Source organism: Phasianus colchicus, chromosome 23, assembly GCF_987193195.1.
Source record: "Phasianus colchicus chromosome 23, bPhaCol1.hap1.1, whole genome shotgun sequence".
Lineage (NCBI taxonomy): Eukaryota > Metazoa > Chordata > Aves > Galliformes > Phasianidae > Phasianus > Phasianus colchicus.
Genome location: NC_143458.1, coordinates 190,812 through 217,375, shown reverse-complemented (window position 1 = coordinate 217,375; position 26,564 = coordinate 190,812). Strand labels below are relative to the sequence as shown.

Genomic DNA, 26,564 nt, shown 5'->3' with positions numbered 1-26,564 from the left:
GCGGGCTGCCGGGGAGAGAGAGGGGAGTGGAAATTCCCCCGTTGGAGGCTTCCCATTCAGACACTCCAAAGGAGGCATCGGGGAGTTGAAAGCTGCCATCAATCCATGCGTGCAGAGCTGTGGAGCGGGATCATCTCGTGTCTGCCGTGGCCCAGAGGGAGAAACGCACTCCCGGCTGGGCTGCGTTACACAGAGCCAACCGGGCAGCAGAGCACGCTGAGCTCCTCTGCTCACTTCCTCACTGTCCCAGCTGCAACCCCTTCCTGTGCCTCTCGGAGCCCAAGCCGGGCTGCAACACGCCTGGGAACCGCTGCTCCCCTCGTTGCAGCCCGTCTGGCCCAGCAAACCTGCCGTGCTGGGCAGGAGCTGGAGCCGGGACCGGGCTCCCGCCTGGGCTACAGCAGTGCCGGTTCCGCCCCGCCCGGTGCCGCTCCCCGCTGCCCTCCCGCCGCTGCTGGCAGGGGGCAGGAAGCGTGCGCTCCTCTGCACGAGGCACGAAGGGCTCCTACCTTGGGTGCGGAGCAGGCTGCTCCCACCTCCGGTGCAGGCAACCGGGCTCCTGGGAGTCGCTCCTGGGAGAGCAGGGGATGCCGAGTGCCCGCAGCCCGGAGCTGGCCGCAGGACGGCCTTGCTGCACCTCCTGCCGCCGCGGTGCTGCCCGGATGGCTTCCAGCCAGGCTCTGGCCGCTTCGGCACAGCCTCAGGTGCCGGGCAGCAATTCCCACAGCGAGCACGCCCCGAGCCGGCTGCCAGGCCGTGGGCAGTTTCGCAGCTCGTTCTCGTGGCACATCTGCACCCGTGGGAGAGAGGGGAGGATGGGGGCTGTGTTTTGTCACGCTAATGAAGCGTCGCTCTCTGCTCCGTCCCTTTGCTTCCTTTGCTGGGGCCATTCGCACATCCTTGCGGTCGCACATCCCCACGTTGCTGTCCTGGCGCTCCTTTAACTCCTCTCACCCGTGAGCAGGTCCCAGAAGAGGCAATCTCCGGCTGCCCTGCTCTCGAGGGCAGCATCTCCCTGCAGCTGGCTCACTTCCTCACTGAGCGCTGCCCATGGCACTCATGGCACGTTTCTCCTCACTGAGCGAGTGACTTCTACTGCTAACAACTTCCTATCCTGCTTTCTCAATTCGGTCTTCTCTGCAAGGCATGAGCATGGTTAAGCTCTCTGTTGTACGAGGGCTGGCTATGCTATAACTCTCGAGGCCCACACATCATCCACTGTGGGGCAGAGAAAGCCCTGGTATGCACCAGGTACATTACAGGTACAGGGACCCGTATGTCTTAAGGAGATGTCCTCCATTTGGGTGAAGGAGCAAGGGTGCTCCCCCAGAGGGTGGATCCACAGCTATAGGCTGTGTGATGCAGATCGGTGTGGTAGCACAACCCTTGAGAGCAGGGTCCCACTTGGGGAGGTATCTCTGAGGTGAAATCTTGCAAGGCACCCTGAGATTGAGGCTATAATGCGCTCGGGAATGTAAGCTTTGTAATAGTTTGGAGAAATCATCGCAACAAAAATGCGCTGGGGGGCATTTGCAGTTAGCTGCCAGGAAGGGGCCTGGTAGGATCATGTAACGAGTAAATGTCCAAACTGGTTTTTCATTGTCGTTATCTTTGTGATTGTTAAGTGTTTCTGTTATAAAATTATTGCTTGTGGAATTCCATTTACAATACAAGTGCTCTTGTTGCTGGGAGACATTGGTTATAGCTCGTGCCCAGGGAATTTGGTGTTCCTGTGCCCTGGGGAAGTAGGCAGACTCCATTACCCAGCAACGAGACTTTATAAGCGGCTGCTATCTAGTGTGAATGCTAACCTTTGGATCCAAGGTGTGAGTGGTGTGAACGTGGGAATCGAGTTTAGTTGGATATTTGTTTAACCCTGTATTTGTTATCAGAGCCTTGACCTGTAGTACTGCCCAGGAATTACAGTGGAATAGAGGAAACTGGCATTTTGGTTGGCGTTGTGGACTGGGGTTTAAAGAGGAGTATGTATTTGGTCACAGTAACTTACTAGCTATAAGGTGTGGACTTTGGGGAACAATAAAGAATCAATGAAATTTAGTATGGAGGAACACAGGGAAAGGAAGTTCCCAGGCAAATTCCACCTGAGATATTGCTGGAGAGCCTGGGGGCCCCGTGAGCAAGAAAACTTTAATTAAAAATTGTAATCAATGGTGGTTGGAAGGCGATGACCATTTAGCAGTTAATATTGTTTTTGCGAAGGCAGGAGATGAGATGCTGGGAGCGAATAGCCTTCATCTGCAGAGACCTGGGAAACTTGATATCCCAGTGTTAGCATGGGAAGCCTTAGGAAGGGAGGAGCTGAGAGCAGGGCTCTAGGACCCAGAGATCTCCTCAGGAAGAGCTGAAGGGGGAGAGCTGGAAGGGCCCAAGAGGGTTCTGCCCCCGTTGAACGGGAAAGCAGTTAGTGCAAAAAGAGGCGCTGGATTTGGTAACAGATGCAGTAACAGTCAAGGGTAGAGAAGATTAAGCTGAGGAAGGAATTGCAGCAAAGTGTGGAATTTGTAGTAACTGGAGCAACTTACTGGGTGTTAAATACTCCAGTGAGTGGTGAATTTGTAACCGTAAGGGAAGACACTGGCAAAAGTGAGGAAGTTTACTTTCTTAACCCTTAACTTAGTGTAGGTAAACAGGTAGGGATACACAAATGTTTGTAGGTGCCAAATTCACCAAAGCCTTTACTAGGGTGAGATTTATTAGAACAACTGGAATCTTGAAATCAAGTTGAAAGGAAAATTGGAATGTAAGGTACAAGAAGAACAGTTAATGGAGGTGCTTAGTTTAGCATTGATCACTACCCCTGCTGGGACCAGGATCCCAGACAAAGGAAGTGATCAAGTCTATCCTGGGGTGTGGGTAGTAGAGACCCCAGGAAGAGCTAAGAATGCAGCACCACTAGCAATCAGAATAAAGCAGGGAGCTCGGCCGGTTCGGATTAAACTGTACCCCCTCAGATTCGGAGATGGGAAAGGAATCCAGCCAATAATTGACAGTTTTCAGAAATTCGGGTTGTTACTGGAGTGTGAGCACAAGATTTAAGGGCCATCAATAGGATAGTGTAGGATTTATACCCATTGGTAGCATACCCATACACGCTGCTTCCAAAATTATCAGGTGAATTGGCATGGTTTGCCGTTCTGGACCGAGAAGATGCCATTTTTTGTCCACCATTGAGTCCAGAGAATCAGCTCATGTTTACCTTTGAGTGGGAGAAAACTGATTCAGGAAGAGCAACACAACTTACATGCACAGCACTTTTCCAGAGGTTAAAACAAACAAACAAACAAAAAAAAGTCCCACTCTTTTCAGGAACCAACTTGCCAAAGACTGGAGCAATGGTTACGGCCCCAGGACAAGGAACCCTGTCACAGCACATGGATGACCTTCTGATAGCTACCACAACAAAGGAGGTATGCATAGCAAGGACAATTAGTCTACTAAACTTTCTCGGACTTGATGGCTATTGAGTTTCTCCACAGAAAGCCCAGATGGCGTGGCCACAAGTAACCTTGGGTTACGAAATTGCTGCTGGATTCCAAACCCTAGAGAACAACAGGGAAGGAAACGATTTGCCAGACTGTGGAACCTCAAGCAGCAAAGGCGCTCCGGACTTTCCTAGGGATGACAAGGTGGTGTTGCATATGGATATACAACTATGGAATACTGGTAAAAACTCTCTATGCCCTTTTTAAATCCTATCCAGAGGTCCTCATTCAGGTTGAGGAGGGCAAAGCAGATTAAGGTTTACCTGTGGCAATTAGACACAGACTCTGTTGTTCGTGCAGAACAAAAACTTTTATTGTGTACAGTGAACTTGAACAATATGCTCTTGGTCAAGTGTCTTATGAATTGTGACCCTCCTGCTGCATGCGGCAGTGCTGGATCTTCCATCCTGCCCTGAAGGAGGTGGCACTAGAGCTGGGCTTGTCCCTCTTGTGCCATCCTGTGGCACACAGGCCACTCACCTCTGTCAGCCACCTCAGGTTTGCCACTGGTCAGCTTGACCTTGATAGCATCTGCTCACTCCTGGACGCCTCGTGATCACGTCGAGAGGCTCGGTCTGGCACAGATAGTTACAATCTTTCGGCTTTCTCCCTTCATTCTGCTGAACTTGTTTACATCTCCCAAGGTCTTTTGCTAATCAGAGCAAGAATGTCTTTCTTTTCTCCCGGCGATACACAGAGTAAAGGAAGCAAAATACAGGACCTGGATAAACTAATCGAGGGGGCTTGGAGAGCATTCAGAAACAGAGGACACAGAGGTGCAGGCTTCAAAACAAGATAATAGTTCCCACCTCCCTATTATGGGCCATAATCATGGCTGGGCACAGGAAAACTCACTGGGGAACCGAGACCCTGTATAAATACTTGAGCCAACGGGTTGTGGCTTGGAATTTATACACCACCACTAAGCAGGTAACACAGCAATGTGAGATCTGTTTACAGAGTAGTCCTAGAACAGGCCCCAGGGTGCCCTGGGACAAACAGGGAAGGGAATTTATCCTGGGCAACAATGGTGAATTGATTTCCCTGAACTCCCAAGAAAAGGGGGGTATAAGTATATGCTGGTATTAACAGACACCTCTTCAGGTTGGCCAGAGGCTTTTCCCTTGCAGGACCAACAGGGTGCAGGGAGTAACTAAAGTACTGTTACAAGAGATAATTCCAAGATCTGGGGTTCCAGAACATATCATATCATATCATATCATATCATATCATATCATATCATATCATATCATATCATATCATATCATCATATCATATCATATACAGCGATCAAGGTGAAAGAGCAAGCTTGTGGAGCTACACGTGAGTTAAGAAGACATCTCAACCCCAGTGGAATATTAAGAAGACTGGACCATTGGAGCTAAGGATTAAGAGACAATAAGTTTAGAATGTGTTTATAGATTGCACTTGCTTTAGCCTGGCGTGAAATCACCTATTCAAATATCACTAGTGGTTAGCCTAAAGCTCCCTGATTGTTGGATATGTACAGCCTTACCAAGAGATGAAGGAATGGAAATCCCTCAGTGTGGGATTCCCTCCACCAATTGGACACTATGGGTGGAGCAGGAAGTAGGCGTAGGTGTGCAAATAAAATCACGACAATAGGAAAAAGGACCTAAATTCAGTATACAACTATAGACAGGCCTCAATGTGAGACCCTTCCTGAGAACTAGAAAGGACATTATGAGGAGGATACTTAGTGCTTCAATGGAACAGCGCCTCCTCCAGGGATACTGAGAACCTCTTGGAAAAGGGTGAAGCAGGTAATAACCCCCATATAGACAGGCCCTCTGGGTTCCGTAGTTTTATTGGATGGTTTATTCCTAGACTAGGAGTAAGTGAATCAGAAAAGGCAATTATCAGTATAGCAGCTACATTAGGGAAATCAAGAACTCAACTATGGATGCTATTCTTGGATTGCAGACAGAGGTATCCTCTCTTAGTCAAGTAGTATTGCAGAAAGGAATGGCTCTTGATCTCCTGACGGCCAAAGAAGGAGGGGTGTACGCTATAATCAATCAAAACTGACGAAACTCAAAGAAAAGAAACAGATGTGCACACTAAACTATGGGAATAAATTCAGGTGATCCACCAAGTTATTTTGGATAACACCTCATTTGGATTTACAGAACTGTGGAGCAGATTAACCAGTTGGTTACCGAGCTTTGCCTGGCTAAAGCAACTCTTCAAGGCTTGTGTAGTCTTACTCTTTCTTGGAATATTCGTATGTGTTGTTACATTGTTTCTTGAGTATGTTTAATGGAAACAGCATAAGATACACTAAAAGATGGAAAGCGGGGCGTTCTTCATAAATCCTGAGGTGAGAATGGTGTCATCTAGCGACGTGACAATTGCTAGATTGTAGAAAAGGGGGGAATTGATGTGGGACTATTTCTTTAGAATTGTTTCGGAATTATGTACTAGGTAAGGAGGTGTAGAGCAGAAAAAGTGACGCAGATGTGGGGAAGTCTCTGGACTCTCAGGACGCGCTAGAGACATAACAGCACACCAATGTGGTTAAAGGCTATTAGTCTGCTTTATTGTTAAGCACTACTCTATTTATACATGTTAACAGAGCATTCTGCAAAACACTCCTCAACCGTTCACACAGGTGCTTAGCCAGTCAGAGCTGTGAGATGTTCTTTCTTCTTCTGAAGGTGTCCTTGGTTCTCATGCCGCTTATCTTGCTCCGCAGCTGCTGCTCCGGGCAGTTTTTTTTACATTCCCACATTTCCCCCTTTTTTGTTTATTAGCAAACTTCTACCATACTATAAAATAATAACACTAATTATATTAATAATACAATCATTATAACTCAATCAAGGCCTCGATTGACAATACTATAAGTGTGAGAAAGGAAACAAGGCAAACATAACATCATGACAAGAAATACTGTTAACCTACTAAAAAGAACAAACACGTGTTTGGTCTGCAGCCCAACTTTCTGCAACCTGGAAATAAATCCCCAAGGGCCCCATTCTGTGCTAATCTCTAACTGCTTTGAAAGAAGTCTTCAACTTTTATATATTCTGATATATTGATTTTGAAAAATCACTAAGATTTGTACAACAGATGCTTTTAGAGTGCTCATGATTGTGCCTTTGGGCTAATAGAAAATTAATAGTTGAGGAACTTTGCATGCCAGATAGAACTAGGGGCATTATTACTTACTGACCCTCGAGAAACAACAGCCTGCAGAAAAAGGGTGATGAATGCGATAGGCAGTGCCAGCAGGGCGTCCCCTGCTTCAAGGTGCACTTTTCCTCTCTCACCCACCACAGATTCTCTCTTTTATTCTTCTCAGGGTCCGAAGAGTATTTTCCATTTGCACACTGCATCCGCATGGCCAGTGCGTGATACAGAGGCCAAATGGAACATCTGCTTGCAGAATGAACTATCAAGGTTAACTCTCTTAGTGTGTGCCTTTGTCTCAGGTGCTTCATGATCATATTTTAAATTCCCGAATAGTGGGATGAAAGAGAGTTAATCATTCTATAATATAAGGTCATCCCTTTGCTTGGGATTCCTTTCCAGGTTTTGTCGTAGCGCTACTAATACATTAAAATAGCTATCTCCATAGATTTCAGCATTAGTAACATTAAATCCTGTTAATTCACATTCAATCTATTTCTAAAAAAAAATAAAAATAAAAAATAAAAACCACACAACAATGATTGCTACTGCTGCTACTTGCAATACAACAAGTTACAAAGCAAAACCAAATAATAATAAGCAGCACACAATCCCAATCACTATGAGTTCATGGTCGTTTCAAGCCTGGTTTCAGTCTTTCTCATCATTTCGCATCCTGACACTGTTCTTTTTGTGGGTTCCGTGAGCTGCAATGGCAGTACGCACAACCATTCCCCCTTCTTCCTTTTGCGCAAGCAAGACAGTAGTGGACAGTTTGTTAAGTAAGCATTTTACAATACGGATAACTATACTAATGGTTATAACGCCTATTCCTAGCAACAGCTCCTGGTATAAGGACAGCTAAATGCTACCCGTGCGCTATGTTTAGAGTGGATATCACGCATGTCCTGGAAAGTGAGAGAAAATATAGTGAATTTACCAATGTAACATGGACCCCCCAAAACATTTCCTGGTATTTCCAAACATAAAACATGTTTTCTTCCATCCCTTAGATGTGTTACCGATCTTTTGAGTTCCAAGAAGATTTAACTCCTGTGAGTCCCAGGGTATTGTGGTATTGAGACTCCTAAGAAGTTTAAAAAAGAACAATCACCTGGAGTATCCAGTACATTGCAACTACCTGTGGAGTAAGCAGAAAAGTCAGAATCATTGAGAAACAACATCCCTATAAAACAAGTTTGGAAGGGATCAGTGGCAGAAGCAAGTATTAAGCAGAAGTTGGTCCAGCCTGTTGATTTAGTCCAGGTGACCCACATATTTTGCCACGAGTTGATTTGGTGCGGTTCAGGTAGTGCTTCTGCACCAAGGGCAAACACTGCGAGCAGGAATCCAAATAGGGCCATCATCTGTGAAAAGGCAAAAATAACCTCCTTCTACAAGTATGGTAGTACTTGGGCCCTTCCAATCTCCAGTCAATGGATCTTTGTAAGATACTTTTGCAGTCTCAGATAGCATTCTCATACTAGTGCCTGAATGATGCACGGTTATAGCATGTATGAGCTATATGAGCCTCCTCGTACAAAAGGGAAGTTAAGGGAGAAAAGAACGCTCATGAGGCGATCTGGCACATCACGTGTATCGCTCATTCGGTTTAGTTGTGTTTTTAGTGTAGCATGTGTGCGCTCTATAATAGCCTGACCTGGAGGAGCATGTGGGATCCCGAACTTACGTTGAACTCCCCACTTTTGCAAAAAGGACTGTACTGACTGCAACTTTTAGGTTGGCCCATTATCCGTTTTAATTTGTTTTGGAACTCCCAAGATAGCAAGACATGCAATCCAATGTTTAATGACGTATCTAGCAGATTCACCCGCTAAGGGAGAAACCCATATAAATCCAGTAAGTGTCGATAGCAACATGAACACATCGCAATCAACCAAAACTCTGCAATATGGGTGACATCCGTTTGCCACACTTCCAATGCTTTCAATCCTCGGGGATTAGTCCCCAGCCCAAGGCCACTGTTACGGTAACTGCACTGTGGACATGTCTGAACTATCAACCTTGCATCATTCACACCAATATTAAACTGTCTATGTAAACCACGGGCATTTTGATGAAACATCTCATGAGAGATACGAGCAGCATCGAACAGATTAACAGGAGTTACAACAACCAATTTATCAGCAAACAGCATTACCCTGCCCTAAACCAACAGTGTTTAGGTGACTGCGAATGTGGATGACACAATATGGTTCCTTTCTTCGCCGTAATGTGTGTTTAAGACGTAAAAACAGAGAGATAAGGCACACATTCTTGTTATCTCTAATGTGGGCATCCTCAATTCTTTGACATATGCCAGCCGTGTAGAGGGAATCAGTTACAACATTTAGAGGTTCATTTGGACACGCAGTAAAGGCCCACAAAATTGCTTTTAGTTCCATAGTTTGTAAACTGTCTTGCAGCTCCATTGGCACAAACTGATGCTTCCAGCTATTGTCCCACCACACACAGACAGCTTTGTGGCTCCAGCATCCAGTGTCAGTATATACTGTGCGACCATCCACCGATCATTTCGAATACCGAGGTATTCCAATCCTTCAGTTTTTTTTCCAGAAACAACGCTACTCGCTGATCAGGGCGTTCTAAATGAAAATGACCAGGGTACCCTTCTGAAGCAAACTGTAAGGAGAGGGAGTGACAGTACGCCCACTCTGCCCACAGCAAGGTAAAAGGTAAACTAATATCGTCAGGTTCTTGCCCCGCTATGCAGAGAACTCTCTCTCTGCCCACATGAATCAGTTCAGCTACTATATTGATACGAGTCATCAAGGACGACCGAGGCTGAGCAGGGGGAAACAGCCATTTCAGCAAAAAAAAAAAAAAAAAAAACCACAGAAGGAGAAGTAGAAGATTGTTTAGTAGGCCTGTTTTGAGGAGAAGTGTGGGTTTTTTTGTTTGTTTGTTTGTTTTTGTTTTCATTGACAAATGACTGCGACAGCATGCTTCTCCTGGACATACAAGACAAGGGAGATGTTGTGATGTAAGGACTGACAATAGCTAGCTGCTGATTGAATTTGGGGGGTAATCTGAATTAGAGCCTGCTTAGCCTCAGGCGTCAATAGGATAGCATCATTAGCACATCTCCCTCTTGACAACAGCAGTTCTAATTGAACATTGGAAATGCCAACCGTTGGCCGTAGCCATTGTAAGCGACCTAAAAGAGTTTGTAAGTCAGTGAGTGTGGAAATGTCAATTTTCAATTCTACAGTCTGAGGGCATATCATAGCATCTGATAATTTCCAACCCAAATTTAACATAGGAAAGGTGCATTTCACTTTCTCCGGTGCCACTGTAAGGCCAAATTGAGAGAGATGGGAGATTAATTGCATTTCCCAGCTATTATCAAAAGGCTGTTCCTGAACAGCACAGTATGCCATCCATGTAATAATAAATAATCATATGAGGGTTTGCTTTACAAATAGGTTGCAAGGTGTGGCTACGAATATCTGACACACAATTGGAGAATTCTTCATGCCTTGAGGCAGTACAACCCATTGATACCGAGAGGCTGGCTCCACTTTATTGACAGATGGCACAGAGAAAGCAAAACACTTACAGTCTTTCTTGTGGTGTGTCTCCCATATTCCCCTTTTTTGTTTATTAAGAATGGATTTCAATGTTAGATGAGTATGATCAATGATAGTTTGTCCAGTGGGAGAATGAGGAATGCCTGTAATATATCTAAACACCCTATTCTTGGAGGAAAGTTCGAATGCCTTTAGAAATATAAGCAGGTCCGTTATTGGCTCTAAGTTACACGCAGGCTGCAGAGACGCAGGTGAGGGAACGTAGGCGGGGTAGAGGAAAGCAGCGTCACCCCGAGCAACGGGGGTGGGGCGGAGGGTGGGAGCGGGATGAGCGCCAGGGACGGAGCCGAGGGCAGCAGCGATGGGGGGTGGAGGGGTGAGGGAAGGGACGGAGTTGCGATTTCTTTTCCCCGCGGTCAGGGGTGGGGTCGGAGCTGCGGACCGAATGCGGAATGCGGACCAGGGCTGCTTTCTGCACCGAGGGGTAGCGACGGGGGTGGGAGGGAGGGCGATGGGGAATAATCGGAAGAAATTCTTCCTTGTCGAATTTGTTTAAGCCCTTCCATTATTTGGTTCCAAACAGATAAAAGTTTAGCAGCTGTGCTGTCATAGTAATAAAAACCTCCCGGAGTTTTGCACCAATTTTGCCCCAAAACTCTCCATAGAAAGAGAATCCAGTTTTCGGAAATTCAGGAACATTTTTGCTTTACCATTTGAGAAAAGTAACCAATGCTAAGGTAACTACAGGCTGATTCTGAAACGTCAACTAACAGTAACGCTGCAAGATTTACCGGCTGCTCCCTCACCAGTGATGAACTCCGCACAGATCCCGACCGCTCAGCCCCTGTCCCGCAGAACGGTGCGGGCGCGCGCGAAACGAGCTCTCCGTAGTTCAGTCGGGCGGCGCTGCCGGATGAGTCGGTGGAGCAAAAGGCACTGTCGGTAGGTCAGGACCCGTAGAAGGCACTAGTTGAGAGCCTCGGTCAGGCCCCGTATCTTTTTTTTGCCACATACAGATTTCCAGATTACATAATCGCTCTGTTAATATTTTAACCTTGCAATCCAGTTTTTCTAATCCCTCACCCTCACCGACGCTCTCTGATTCGGCAGGAGGCTGCTCCTGGCAATGTCCATCAGGGGTGATGTCAGATATAGTCCTTTTTTCCTGCTGCACTACTGCAGATGACTCAGTAGCAGTGTCATTTGAAAGATCAGGAGCTGCAGCCCCTACCAATGCTTTTACTTGACCCGCCGAGGAACACACAGGGTGTGTGATACCCCGAACAGGCATGTCAAACTCTGAAGCCAAATTAGTTGTTGTACCGGCCAGTGCCTGCATAGCTGCAGCGGCTGCCTGTCGCTTGGCTTGCATAGCTTTCAAAGAGTTAATAACAGACCTCCACAAGGGGTCAAGGGGCCGCAATAGTTTTTCTTCCTTTCCACCATTAATGACTGATTCCCACATGCAGTCCCCAATATCACACCATTTGTCAACGCTGAATATCAGCGCCACTTCTGACAAATGTCCCTTCTTCCGAGCCCAGTGCACCAGGGTCTCGGCCATGCCTTTAGGAGATGACTGCTCCCCTCTCTTAGAGAGAATATTTAACGGCAGTTTCTCCGCAGCTTCCCACTCCATCGTGGATACAGAGGGCGGGTCGTGACCCCGCTCCAGCTAACCGCAGCACTTACGTCGGCGCCTAACCCAGCTACCGCAACACGGTGCCAACCTCTGTCGCGACCGTCCTGCCGTTGTCCACTTCCCCGAATCGTCCCACGAAGGGTCCCTGTTCGGGCACCAAATGTGGGGAAGTCTCTGGACTCTCAGGACGCGCTAGAGACATAACAGCACACCAATGTGGTTAAAGGCTATTAGTCTGCTTTATTGTTAAGCACTACTCTATTTATACATGTTAACAGAGCATTCTGCAAAACACTCCTCAACCGTTCACACAGGTGCTTAGCCAATCAGAGACGTGAGATGTTCTTTCTTCTTCTGAAGGTGTCCTTGGTTCTCATGCCGCTTATCTTGCTCCGCAGCTGCTGCTCCGTGCAGTTTTTCTTACATTCCCACACGCAGTCGCTTCGGGGGGGACGTCAGAGGGGGGGTTGACTCACCCTTCCTAGCAGCAGCCTGGAGAAGGGGGAGGTGAGCCGAGGAACGCATCTCTCGCACCGCTCCAGGCACTCGTGCTCACTTACTGGTTCCTTGCTGTGCCACTACAGCAAGGAATAAGAGCTGCAAGCCACAGTAACTCAGCAGTTGGGGTGGAGAATATTATAACTTCTTGGAACCAGTGAATATCTCCTCCTATACTAAGGGTAATATCAGAATAATCTACACCTCCTTTCTTAGAATCAATTGTAATATCCTCTCCTATTCTTGCATATGTGTAACTTGTCTCCATAAATATCCTTAAACTGTCCTTTTACGGTGTGCATGTTAGGAGAGGCTACTCCCTCAGTACCCAGCGTGTGTGTGCAGTGCTGTAACTCAAAATATACCTGCTTTATAACCACTTTGTGGTTATGGAGTTTGATTTTCCACAAGTCATCCTGTTCAGGCCATGATCTGTGTTCTTCCACACATATGGAAGTTCTGTTTAGCCTTGAGTGAGACAGAAGTGAGAACACTTGGAAGAATCTGGTGAACCATGTCCCAGACTAGACTAGGGTGGGCTTCTTTGTTAGCTTCCTTGTTTGTTTTTTCTTTTTCTTTTTTCTTCTCAAGAGCAGAGTCAGAAGAGGATGTGTTGACCTCCTCTGCCATAGGGATACTGGCCCTTTTGTTACAAAACCATTGCTTTCTAGAAGACTTTGATGTGAGCGGAGGAAATAATTTTGGTCATGTGTGCAGCTGGGTTACCAGCACAAAGGAAAGAGATGCGGCTGTGATCACGGCAAAGTTCAGAGGAAGATCTCCTGCAGAAAGATGTGTAGAGTTTAAACATTGCCAAGTGAAACTTGGAGCCACTTTTGCCCCACAGAAAATGCAATAGAAAAGGAAGCAGTCTTCTCCGGACACAAACCCCCGGTTACCCCGAGGGCGGTTCCTTCTGGGTGACCTTAAAGTCAGTAGATCTACATAAGTGAACAGCAGAGCTGGCCCTCGTAAAGTAGAGAGCTTAACCATGCTCATGCCTTGCAGAGAAGACCGAATTGAGAAAGCAGGATAGGAAGTTGTTAGCAGTAGAAGTCACTCGCTCAGTGAGGAGAAACGTGCCATGAGTGCCATGGGCAGCGCTCAGTGAGGAAGTGAGCCAGCTGCAGGGAGATGCTGCCCTCGAGAGCAGGGCAGCCGGAGATTGCCTCTTCTGGGACCTGCTCACGGGTGAGAGGAGTTAAAGGAGCGCCAGGACAGCAACGTGGGGATGTGCGACCGCAAGGATGTGCGAATGGCCCCAGCAAAGGAAGCAAAGGGACGGAGCAGAGAGCGACGCTTCATTAGCGTGACAAAACACAGCCCCCATCCTCCCCTCTCTCCCACGGGTGCAGATGTGCCACGAGAACGAGCTGCGAAACTGCCCACGGCCTGGCAGCCGGCTCGGGGCGTGCTCGCTGTGGGAATTGCTGCCCGGCACCTGAGGCTGTGCCGAAGCGGCCAGAGCCTGGCTGGAAGCCATCCGGGCAGCACCGCGGCGGCAGGAGGTGCAGCAAGGCCGTCCTGCGGCCAGCTCCGGGCTGCGGGCACTCGGCATCCCCTGCTCTCCCAGGAGCGACTCCCAGGAGCCCGGTTGCCTGCACCGGAGGTGGGAGCAGCCTGCTCCGCACCCAAGGTAGGAGCCCTTCGTGCCTCGTGCAGAGGAGCGCACGCTTCCTGCCCCCTGCCAGCAGCGGCGGGAGGGCAGCGGGGAGCGGCACCGGGCGGGGCGGAACCGGCACTGCTGTAGCCCAGGCGGGAGCCCGGTCCCGGCTCCAGCTCCTGCCCAGCACGGCAGGTTTGCTGGGCCAGACGGGCTGCAACGAGGGGAGCAGCGGTTCCCAGGCGTGTTGCAGCCCGGCTTGGGCTCCGAGAGGCACAGGAAGGGGTTGCAGCTGGGACAGTGAGGAAGTGAGCAGAGGAGCTCAGCGTGCTCTGCTGCCCGGTTGGCTCTGTGTAACGCAGCCCAGCCGGGAGTGCGTTTCTCCCTCTGGGCCACGGCAGACACGAGATGATCCCGCTCCACAGCTCTGCACGCATGGATTGATGGCAGCTTTCAACTCCCCGATGCCTCCTTTGGAGTGTCTGAATGGGAAGCCTCCAACGGGGGAATTTCCACTCCCCTCTCTCTCCCCGGCAGCCCGCAGTTTCCCTTCGGGGACCCAGCAGGCAACATCTGCCTCTAGCGGCCCTTCCAGCGTTCCCTTCTGTGCGCTTAGCGCCGGGCTGACGGCTCACCTGGGGTCGTGCAAACCCCTCCCGAGGCTTTTCTTCAGGCTGTCCCGGCAGCTGCAGGTGCCTTTAGCGCACACCAGCTCCGGCACTGGGCTGTGTAATAGACGCTGAAAAGCCGACAGCCTGCGGGCTGACTGGAGCACACGCTGTGAACGCGGCCGAGCAGCACGTCAGTAAAGCGCAGCCCGGGCTGCCCGGTGCAAAGGGCGCACGCTGCTGAGAACGCCCCCTGGAAGTGAGCGCAGGGTGCGTGCTGAGCTGAGTGGGGAGCAGCGCGCCCTGGTGGGGGACGAGGGAAATGCAGCCGCCGAGGTCCAGCCCAGTCCCCAAGTGTGGGGAAAGCGCATTTCTGGAACGTAGGTCTCACCCTATATGACTACATGACCCACATGACTATGAGCTACTTTATGGCTCCTTTTGTATACCAGAGGCTTCCTCCCGCTTTGAGAATGGATTTGGCCTAGGTGAGGCTAAGACGTGTATTACAGTGTTAGGTGAGGGAGCTGTAGAGCTAGGGACAAAATAACGTGGCATGACGCACGTGAAATGATTTGCCTTAGGGCATTTCATCATTGATGACAGTCCAAAAAGCCCACCAAACAATCTCTCCTCCTTAAAATTAAGACACTTGCACTTATGCCTTTGCAGGACAGATCTTTCCAGGTACAATCCCTTCCTGGTTTTGTGCAATTATCATCAGCCTCTATTTTCAAAAGACAGGTGCCTGTGACAGATAGGTGAATATCTCCAGGAACCAAACTGAAACAATAGAAGCTAGGCACTTAATAAAAAATAATCCCTCACAAAGCCCACCTAAATTGTTCAGTATCTAAATATTTTACAAATCTGGGTCATGGATCCCTAAGTTCATTTGGGGAGATGCCTATGTGGTCACCCTCACAGCGGTATGTGTCCCTTTTTAAAGCCGGTGGGGCAGGAAGCCTCCTCTGCATCTCCCAGCATCTCTGGCCTTTGGTTATTACTAAAAGGTTTCTCTTTAGCTCCTGTTTCATCTTCCATCATCACAAAACAGCTGCTGTAAGGTCTTCTTCCCATTTGGCCTCTGACTAATCACACCTATCCTGATGTCTGATAGAGAGAATGCCTCTTTGCGGTCTAATGGGAGCAGTGAGGGATTCAACAAAGGACCTTCCTTCCACTTTTAGAAAGAACTTTCATCAAAACGTAACTAAGCTAAGAAAACAGCTAGAGAACTGCTTACCATCTCCTTCAATCACATGACTGCAGGGGAAACAAAACAGCTGAGGAGGAAGTAGAAACAACAAAGTTTTCAAGCAATGATTTTATTGACGGTAATTTCTCAAATGTATCTCAATAGCTTTCCTGTTTTATTTAAACTGAAATAAAAGGAGAAGGATGGCAAGTCTGATTTGGGTTTCCAATTGAATCTTGCGTCATCTAATTACAAATGTCTTCATGATATTAAAAATGAAAATATTTCTCTACATCTGCTCCACCCTCTACAAATATGGTTTTGTTTTGCTGCTTCCCTAATCCTGAACATCTGAGCATTGGAAATCCAGCAATGAAGAGTCACATATGCATTTTTAGTAAACATCCAGCTGAACATCTGTACATCCACTCAACACACAACTCTTGCCTGGTGTATGTTCTTGCTCTATCCTGACTGCAATACTATTGCTAATCATGTCATGGCATTTATTGTCTGCAGGGATGCCAGCATACTTCAATCACCTGCCCTTCATCGCTGACAAATTTAGGATCCACCTGCAAATTTGCAGAACTCCCAAATGTAATCCTCCTTTATTTATCCAAGCAGAGATGTGTACACAACACCTTGCACCTGGCTTCCAAAGAATAAAGGTCTATCCATTATGGTGCTGGACTGCACAGTCAAGGGAGTCTGGAGGGAAACGGTACAACTACATATACCTCTTCTTTAAATGCTAGGTGCTGTCCTCTGACAAATTTAGTCTTTGTTAGTCTTCAGCAACCGGATGAAAGAGCTGCTTGATGCAGCTGATCTTAACACACAGTCATCTTAGAACTGCAGCTGTAAGGAAGACCACGCCATTCAAAAGCTTTGTGTTAAACCACTACTCCTGAGTGGCAAGTCGTCTTTATGTTCTTGGGGAAAACTGGGTGTCATTAGCTGCTCCCATTTAAACATCTGTAAAAGCTTGAAACAGCTCAACATAAGCAACACTAAGCTTGAAGAGCAACTAGATTCTGATTAGCCCAGCTATCCTGAAAATAAGAATTACAACTATTGTTTTGTACTTTTAGATCACTAAAGTAACATTCCTTTTACTGTCTTTAACATTTCAACCCAAAAGTTACAAAAAAAATGCACTGAAGTGATTCTGATACGTTATTAATGACAAAGACTACATTTTCAGCACCACTGCATCTTGTGAAGAAAGTACATGCTACAGGATATTTTCACAACAAAAGGACTAGACTGCTTATCTTTATAACTTAAATGGAAGATAAAGAAGTAAATCTTGTACAGAGACTTGAAATATGAACTGTCACCTAAACTGCTTTAGAGATACTTACGTGGCAAGTAACTGGAAGCCATAGAAACGTTATAATGCCCACTAGCACTACGTTTGTCACAGAACTTTACTGCCTTTCCATATATCCTGCTTCTCACTTGGTGACATTTTCTTCTGCAAGGACCTCGCAATGCTTCCTGGGACATCTCCTGATTTTAGCTCCGCAGGCAGAGGTCTTTTCTCAGTGGAAGATCAGGCACATCAAGGTTGAAAATGGGATTAGGAGATGCATTTGCTGATCACTGCTGCACACTTTTCTAACCCTTTCATGGAAGCTGATCAGCGATATTCCAGGTAAGTACGTTAACCTTTACACTTGTGAAAGACAACGTGTCAGCTGATGCTTACCTCCACGTGCCACTGTTTGCCCATAGCATTCACCACACGTCCTTCAACTGGTCTTCCACGTGCTCCACAGATGGGGACGCCCATTTTGTCACGGCAGGTAAACCATGTAATTATTCTCCTTTCGGTTCGTGAGCATCAGCAGTGAATTCCTTCCTGTTCAAAAATTCATTAATTGAGAGCATGAATAGAACAATTTCAACTTCAGAGCTTCCGTAGAGATCATTTAATTTTTAGCACTTGTTTCAGTAACAGGATTTATACTATAATAATGTCTTTAGCAGCATCAAATACGACAGTTCAATATGATTATTTTTTTAAACAAGCTTGATTGATTCTGAGAAAAGCCTGCTAAGTAGGATGCATCAAATCTCTATGAAAATAGCTACGGAGCTTGTCTCAAACAGGTTAGAAAGCTGTAGTCATGCCTGGCTTACATTCTGGCTCTCTTAGCACAGGTTTCTTTTAGATTTACTTAAATGTAATTGAAGGAAAGAAAAATGCACTCCTCTGCATTTTCCCCGTGATATCAAACATCAGAGAAAGAAAAATATAAGCTGACAATACCGCTGACACAACACTACAGGTTGTTCTTCAAATCAGCCTCTGCCATGATAATGAAATGATAGCTTCCTTTGTACTAAAAAGCAAACAACTAGTAACGTGTGTTATATCCTACAATGCCCCCTCATCCATGCATCACTGGGGGATGTAAAAACATGCAGCTATGTATTCTGCAGCTGCAGAAGCTGATGAAACGAGATGAAGGAAATCTGAAAAGAAAAACACACTTTGTGCAACTCAACTAAAAGCAAAGAACATAGGCAAGATAATGACTGAAGCAGCTGAAGACAACCAATTTTCTGCCCTTTGTATTAGAAAAATAATGTCAATCATTTTGCTGCTATAAGCAAGTTTGCACTCAGATTTCCTATTTCCTATGGTACCACCCTGTGCTGCAAATTGCAGACTTTCATCCCGCCCCACTCCCATGCTTTACCCTCAGCCTCTTCAGAAATTTAGATTGGAAGCTGGATGGCAAAACGGGCCCTAACTCTCTACATAACCACGTGTATTGCATTAAAAGCATGAAATCAATGGCTACACAGTTTACTTAAAAAAAAAAAAAACGTGAAGGATCCCACTGAAATGAGCGCATTTATTAGTGAAAAAGGTGATAAACTGGACTCAAATTGGGGAACCCATGTTGGGAAAATAAAAACCTATTTAAAAATGACAAAACTTCTGCATCTGATTTGTTTTTAAGTGTCTACCACAGTGTATCCTACTCATCCTGAAACATCACCAGGTACAAAACACACTTGACAGGAAATCCGGTGTCGAAGTAGACAAGTAGTTAATATTTTATGCACACATTTTAAGATATCCACTCTCAGTTTTGTGATGCATTCTTAGACCTTTTTCTCATAAAAGACACTTTGGTTACTCCATCTCAGCAGGAAAGCCTTAGGAACCATAACCATCCCTCCCAACTGTCATTCCATTTTCATCATTATCAGTGATAGAAGGAAGGGTGAAGACCCACCTGCCGTCATTCTTGACGAATCCAACTCCTGCCAATACTTGTTGGCAGATATCACAGCAGAAGCACTTCCAGTGGTTGTTCATAGCTTTAGTAACGCAACCAATAACGAACTCACCTGTAGGAAACACAGTAACAGGATGTAAAATGCCATGCTACACAAAGTTAAAAGAAGCCTGCAACTGAATCGCTAGAATTACATCACCATTTTTGCCTTGCTCCTCTTCTAGAAAAGGACACTTTTCAACTGTTGTTCGCACAGTGTTGGCTTCTACTCCACTAGGCCTAGAATCAAGGCTTGAAAGAGCTCCATACTCAAAGCACAACAGAACTGAGTTTGGATGGCCCTGACCCTCCTGCGAGAAAACTCCTGCAGTCAAAGTACAGTAGAATACAAAGACACACAGAGATACAGCAGGAGAATGCACTTGCTAAACAGCAAATCCAACACGCACACCAATTTCTGATCTACCACAGAGTCCTGTGCTGGGAGGCACTGAGGAAGTGAGAAAACTACCATTTCATATTCTCTGCTGCACAGCCATGCCAAACACTCACGCTGTTCTCTGCACGCACGCTGCAGCCAAGGCCCTGAGCAGCGCAAACGCTGCCTGCAATACGTCGGGAGCTCCGCCTCCTGCTGCTGCCAAAGGCTGACACCCGGCTCTGAAGAGCCTACAGATCAAACAGCTGCCAAAGAGAAGTGATCAGGCAGATAACAGGTATGAACGAAACGAAGTCTAACATGCAAGTCTGTGGCATTCCACTGAAGTCATAGCTTTCCAAGAATAAAATGCGATGGTCTCTAGAAGTGTCGGGAAAGCTTGAGGCATCGCTGCTGACTGCAGCCCTGCTGATTTCGGCTACTCTCACCACATTCAAGAACTGGAAAAGCCCACTTTCAGGCAGGATTCATGGAGTGCTGCAGCCCAGATGGGTTTTTTCTCTCAATGAAAAGCCTTCACATTAAGCTTACCTGACATCGAAGTCACTAACTATTCTGTGAAATGTGGTATTCTTGAACCCACAAGCCTTTCTCCCCTGTGCACAGGGCCCTGAAATTTTCAGCTGTTCGAGGGACAATATTTGAAAGCAGCTCCGTGGTTGTGTGTCCTACAGGTTCGTCACTGGCAGAAACAAAACACACAACAACAGGGTTGGTGTCCTTTGACAGCTCCGCTGCCAGAGAGAGGTGGCCCTTCTGCAGCTCTGACAAGCTTTGCTGGCATTCTTCAAATCTCCTCTCAAAAGAATTGGCCAGTTCTTGAACTTTAGCTCTGACCCCAAATTGCTCTACTTTCACTTCACCATCTGAAAACAAATCCGAGATTTCCTTAGCTCTAGTCACTGCAGCCAGAGATCAGCAGCTTTTGTTCTGTATAATCTCCAGGGTAAAACAAAGCCAAACAAACTACAGAAGATACTGAAAAGAACTGTAAAAACCACTCAACCGACTAACCAGCATCACCTGTAGCTGTCCAAATTAAAACACTGTTTGATGTTTCAGAGGGCACTAAGTTAATTTCTTTAGCGATGACATGCTTTGCACACACCTCAAGAACTTGGTCCCTTCTCATAAGGATCCTGTAACACTTCTTCTGTGTATGGAAGAGGACCCTGAGCTCTCCAACACCGCGTTCCTTCCACTGAGCAGCATCTCTGGCCCAACTGTAAAATTTCGCCCTCTCTTTGAAGGGAATTCCTTCATCTTCTTCTCCAGACTACCTCCACCTAAAACACAGCACAGTAACGCGTGATTTCCCCGGAAGTTCTTGTCACCAACAACACTGTTACAATTCTGACATCATAATCCAAAGTTATTCGATGTTTTCCTTTCTTCAGTGGCTTTGTACCCACAGCTCTATACTCATCATGCACTGAAGTGACCGAACAGCCCTGCCTTCTCAAAAGGAGAGAGCCCAACAGATTTCAGCCTTTGAAATTCATTTTTAAGCTATCAAGTGTGCCAGCATATTTCCCAGTGAAATTTCAGGTCTGCTGAATGATGTGCTGAGTGATAACCCAGCACTGTTAGCATTCCAGGTGTTCCCCTTATGAAGGCTGCTAAGTAACTTAATACTGGCATTTGATCAGAATAAGAATCAACTGAAAATAATAAATGGAGGCCTCACAGCTGCGTATCCTCCTCACTTTATATGTGCACATTACTGCCTTTTAACATCATTCAATTAACACATCTTCCACAGTTAAAGAAAAGCTTGAAAGAACTGGAGAAACATGTGACAGACAAGCATTTCTGAAGGAGAAAAAGAGCAGGCAAGGCAAGAAAGAAAACAACAGACGTCGTAATATGATTAACGGATGAGGAAAGGCAGACAAGATATTGCAGAAAGAGGAAGACAACATTTTGCAGACTTCATCAGATTAACTGTTCCAAATAAAGGACACTACATACTGTTTTTTTGTGCTCCATCAGTCTTGCTTAGTCATTATACTAACCTGCAATTAAGTTCTATTCTTTACAGGAAGCCAAACTAGAAGACTACAGTCATTGCAAGCTTCTCCTCTTATTAGGCATACTAAGGTTAAACACGAAATCCAGACATGAACAACTGAGTTAAGCCTTACAAAGCTACATCAGGCTTCTTCAAGCAAGTTGTTCTACTTCCTAAAAAGCTGTATCACCACCTCCTGGTAAATTCTCTGACACGCGAGCAGTTTCTGTGGATTCTGCTTCTCCGCTGCTGGCAGCTGACTGCACAAATACTGTTGCTGTTGCTTCACTGGTTGATGGAGTATGTAATTCTTCCTTACTTGTAGAGACTGAGTCAGTACGATTAATAAAACAGTAAGCAAATAAGCCATAAGAGCCTAAGATACAAACTTCAAACTACATTAAGTCTGGACACTAAGAATTGCCCCACTCCCATGCTTTACCCTCAGCCTCTTCAGAAATTTACATTGGAAGCTGGATGGCAAAACGGGCCATCCAGCCATCCAAAACTGTTCTCTGCACGCACGCTGCAGCCAAGGCCCTGAGCAGCGTTCCCTTCTGTGCGCTTAGCGCCGGGCTGACGGCTCACCTGGGGTCGTGCAAACCCCTCCCGAGGCTTTTCTTCAGGCTGTCCCGGCAGCTGCAGGTGCCTTTAGCGCACACCAGCTCCGGCACTGGGCTGTGTAATAGACGCTGAAAAGCCGACAGCCTGCGGGCTGACTGGAGCACACGTTGTGAACGCGGCCGAGCAGCACGTCAGTAAAGCGCAGCCCGGGCTGCCCGGTGCAAAGGGCGCACGCTGCTGAGAACGCCCCCTGGAAGTGAGCGCAGGGTGCGTGCTGAGCTGGATGGGGAGCAGCGCGCCCTGGTGGGGGACGAGGGAAATGCAGCCGCCGAGGCATTCTTGGTGCAACGAGGGACCGGGGCTTGTTCAGCTTGGAGAAGAGAAGGCTCCGGGAGACCTCCCAGGACTTGAAGGAAACGTTTAAACTGTATAAACTGGAGGGGGAACAGATGTTTACGAGGGTGGATAATGACAGGATAATGGGGAATGGTTTGAAATTGAGACAGGGGAGATTTAGTTTAGATATCAGGGGGAAGTTTTGCATTCAGACGGTGGTGAGGCATTTTAAAAGGTAGCCCATAGAGGACGTGGATGCCCCATCCTTTGGGGCATTCGAGGCCAGGCTGGACGTGGCTCAGGGCAGCCTGGTCTGGTGGACGGTGTCCCTGCACATAGCAGGGGGTTGAAACTAGATGGTCATTGTGGTCCTTTTCAACCCAGGCTATTCTATGATTCTGTGATTACCTTTAGATCTTCGATGTAACGCATTACCTTAGAGAAGCTCACAGATTTCCAAATTAACCTTGTGTCTCTTACAGAAGATCTGTGTCAGCAAGGTGTCTTGACGTCAAGCTAAGAAGGAAGCTGTGTGCCCAGTGTCATTCAGGCCCAAACTGTGGTTTCTCCCTGGGAAGGGACACAGAGGGGAGCTGTTGAACAGGCACTGTGTCAGAACCTCCGTCCTCCCTCCCCCAACCCCCATTCTCTGCCCCTAGACTTCCTTTACTATAGAAGCTCCCCACAACTCCCCAGTTTCCCCATTCCACCCCTCCCTCCATCACCAGATCCTCTTTCCACCCCACAGCAGTCCCACTCACTCACACCTTCCCCCCCTAGATTCCACACAACCCCCCTTTCCAGCCCAAAAAAGCCCCACTGACCCCTTTCTCACCCCACCCACACCCTCCTTTATCTCCTCTTATCCCCCCTTGGAATCATGCAGAAGGATCTGCATGAGACATCCTAGAGAGGTTTGGGGGCTCCAGGGGGCACTTCTGGACTCAACCAGAAGAGTCTGGAGATATCCCAGAGGGACCTTGGGATGTCCAGGGAGTCCCCAGGTTGGTCCTGTGGCACCATGGAAGGATCTGGAAGTTCCCACTATGGGCCCAAGAGCTCTGAGGAGTCCCTGGGCTGATCTGGAAATGGCCCAGTAGGGTTTGGTAGGGTCCAGGGAGTTCTCATGTGGGTCTGAGTGGTCCTGGAGTCATCCAGAAGGCTCTGGGGATGTCCCAGAGGAGTCCTGGGGTGTCCAGGGGGTGCTCATGCGAATCTGGGGGGTCTGGCCATCCGTCTCATCATCTGCTGTAACATGACCACAGCACTTTCATCAGTGGTTTGGACTCACAGCGACAAGACGCACTTTGTCAACTGTGTCACCAAGGAATCATAAGAATTGGAATCGTTGGAACTGGTTAATATGGACTGCTGTTTGTACTCTACAGAACCCATCCTTGTTCAGTGTATTAATTTTAGTTTAGCTACTTTTAGGATTGTTTTTGAACCGTGCTTCTTTTTCTCTTAATAGCGAAGGGGGAGATGTGGGATAAAGAAAGTCATTATCTTGCTAATGAGTAAAGAAGCTTAGCAGTAACTTGTGCCAGACGTAAACACACACGAGGCTCCTGCTTCCTACATGTAAGTTGCTGTTGCACGGGTATAAAAGGTTGTAAGCATCTTCAGTAAAGGTCCTTCATCGTTCCTTCTGCACCAGCAAGGGAGTCCGAGCCTCTCCGCACCAGCAAGGGAGCTCGGAGCCCTCTTGCCAACAAAGAGGAGAGGAGAGGAGAGGAGAGGAGAGGAGAGGAGAGGAGAGGAGAGGAGAGGAGAGGAGAGGAGAGGAGAGGAGAGGAGAGGAGAGGAGAGGAGAGGAGAGGAGAGGAGAGGAGAGGAGAGGAGAGGAGAGGAGAGGAGAGGAGAGGAGAGGAGAGGAGAGGAGAGGAGAGGAGAGGAGAGGAGAGGAGAGGAGAGGAGAGGAGAGAAAAGATTGAGCAGAACAAAGGAAAAAGGGAAGAGAGGAGCTTGTAAGGGGGAAGAAGAGTGATGAACGAGAGGGGAGAAGAAAGAGGGCAGAACAGAAGAGAGGATACAGGTAAGAAGAGCAGATCTAAAAAGATCCTTTTTCGGAGCAGGACACCATCACTCTGATCAGAGTGCTGTCATCTGTTCCCAGGCCCTAGAAAGGAAAGCAGCCCCGTGCAGCTAACACAGAACCTGCTGGAGAATCACCCACAGACACAAAGGTCTCAGTGCCCAGTCTTGTGCAGGAGCTGCTCTTAATTACAGCAATTTTGCATTAATGGAGCGATCCATTAGCAGCTAGTGTGGAGGAGGCCCAGGGCAGACCTTATTGCTCTCTATAACTACCTGAAGTGAGGTTGTAGTGAGCTGGGTGTTGGCCTCTCCTCTCATGTAACTGGTGACAGAACTAGAGGGAATGGCTTCAAGCTGCACCAGGGGAGATTTACGCTGGACGTTAGGAAATACTACTTCTCTCAAAGAGTGGTCAGGCAGTGGAATGGGCTGCCCACGGAGGTGGTGGAGTCACCGACCCTGGAGGTATTCAAGGAATGTTTGGATTTTGTGTTGAGGGATATGGTTTAGTGAGAACTACTGATGATAGGTGGATGGTTGGACTGGATGATCTTACAGGTCTTCTCTAACCTTGGTGTTTCTGTGATCTTCTGTGATCTTCCCAGTCCCCAGTCCTGCCCTGTGCTGGTGCTCTGCAACAAACAGTAGTCCAACACACTGTGTCCCTGCAGAATCACAAAATCGCTCACGTTGGAAAAGAACTTCAAGAGCATCGAGTCCAACCACGACCTGACCAAAGTACCCCAACTCTAACAACCCTCATCTAAATCATGTCCTGGAGCACCACATCCAAATGGTTTTTAAACACATTCAGGGATGGTGACTCAACCACCTCCCTAGGGAGCCCATTCCAGTGCTCAACAACCCTTCCTGTAGAGAAATTTGTCCTGATATCCAACCTAAACTTACCCCATGCCTGTGCGTTCTGTGCAACCCCACAGATGTGACAATGGGGTCTGGCTTCTGCACTGGCTTCTCAAAGGAAACGGTGTCAGGAGTGGAGAGGAAGCAGCTGATCCTGCCACTCACGCTGCTATTCTGGGAGTCCCTCCCCAGGACTCCCACAGCTTCCTCTTCCCAGCTCTGCTCAGCTCCTCGCGGGCTGCAGACGCTGCTGAGGCTCTCGCACTCCACGGCCGTCATCTTCTTCTCGTGCTGCCGGACCGCTCTCTGCAGGGCTGCGCTGAGTTCCTGCCGCTGCAGCCAGAACCGCAGCTCCCGTGCTGACGGATGGAGGAGCTTCGTGCCAGCACCCACAGCACGTGGTCCCCGGGCTGCCGGTGGCACGGCAGGATGCTCCCCTCCCTGCCTCCCATCGCCCCTCGGCTCTGGCATCCTCCTATAATCTGCCTAAGGATTCCAAAGACCCTGCAGAGGGCTCCGGTCAGGCCGATCGACGGCTGATGCCAACGGCACGAGGTTCAACACCACCACACGCCGGGTCCCGCACGTTGGTCACAACGACCCCAGGCATCGCTGCGGGCTTGGGGCAGAGCGGCCGGAAGGCCGCGTGGAGGAAAAGGATCCGGAGCTGCGGGCCGACGCTCGGCTGAACGCGAGCCAGCAGCGCGCCTTGTGCAGGCGGCCGAGAAGCCGGCCGAACAGCAGCAGCAGCTGATCGCCCCGCGCTCAGCCCCGCCCCGCACAGCGCCGGCCTCGGGCCGGCACCGCTTGCCCCGGGCGGGAGTGCGGCCGTCGGCGCCCAGCGAGGAGCCCGAGAAGGCGATCCGCGTGGGGCTGAACTACCCGAACTGCCGCGACCGCCGCCTGCAGCGGGACGCCAAGGTGCCCCGGAGCCGCCCGTATCCAGCGGGTTCCCCACGCCATCGCCGGGCCCCGCCGCCCGCCCGGACGCCCCGCTCCCCCCCCTGCGCCCGGGCAGCCGCCAGCCCGCGCTTGCCGCTCTCCAGCAAGGCCCGCACGGAGCGGGGCAGGGCGTGGCGGCGCGGGCGCGGGCTCGCTGCGGTCCCCCACGTCCCCGCCCTCCTCCTCCCGCAGCCGCAGCCGCAGCCGGGCCCGGCCGCCCCGGAGCCCTGGAAGCGGAGCGGCGCCGCGGGCAGCTGAGCCGGGGCCGGGCGGGACGCGCGCGAGGATGACGCAATGACGGCGCGACGGCGGACGGAAAGGACCCCGCGCGGAGCGCCCGCCCCATCCGGCGGAC

At 48.5% G+C, this 26,564-nt stretch overlaps 1 long non-coding RNA gene across 19 annotated transcripts; it reads right to left on the bottom strand.

Moving 5' to 3' along the window:
• Positions 1-15,870: 15,870 nt before the first annotated feature.
• On the bottom strand, positions 15,871-26,391 carry LOC149915151 (uncharacterized). Of its 19 annotated transcripts, XR_016459616.1 has the most exons (7): positions 25,313-26,391; positions 24,974-25,068; positions 22,802-23,614; positions 20,564-21,794; positions 19,216-20,321; positions 19,014-19,128; positions 16,818-17,623 (listed from the first exon to the last, which is right to left on the bottom strand). It is a non-coding gene; the product is annotated as an uncharacterized LOC149915151 (long non-coding RNA). The 19 variants fall into 19 exon arrangements; XR_016459626.1 differs by lacking the exons at positions 24,974-25,068; positions 25,313-26,391 and adding an exon at positions 15,871-16,617 and having other exon boundaries at positions 17,124-17,623; positions 22,802-24,102; XR_016459630.1 differs by lacking the exons at positions 24,974-25,068; positions 25,313-26,391 and adding an exon at positions 15,871-16,467 and having other exon boundaries at positions 17,124-17,623; positions 22,802-24,102.
• Between the last annotated feature and the right edge of the window lie 173 nt (positions 26,392-26,564).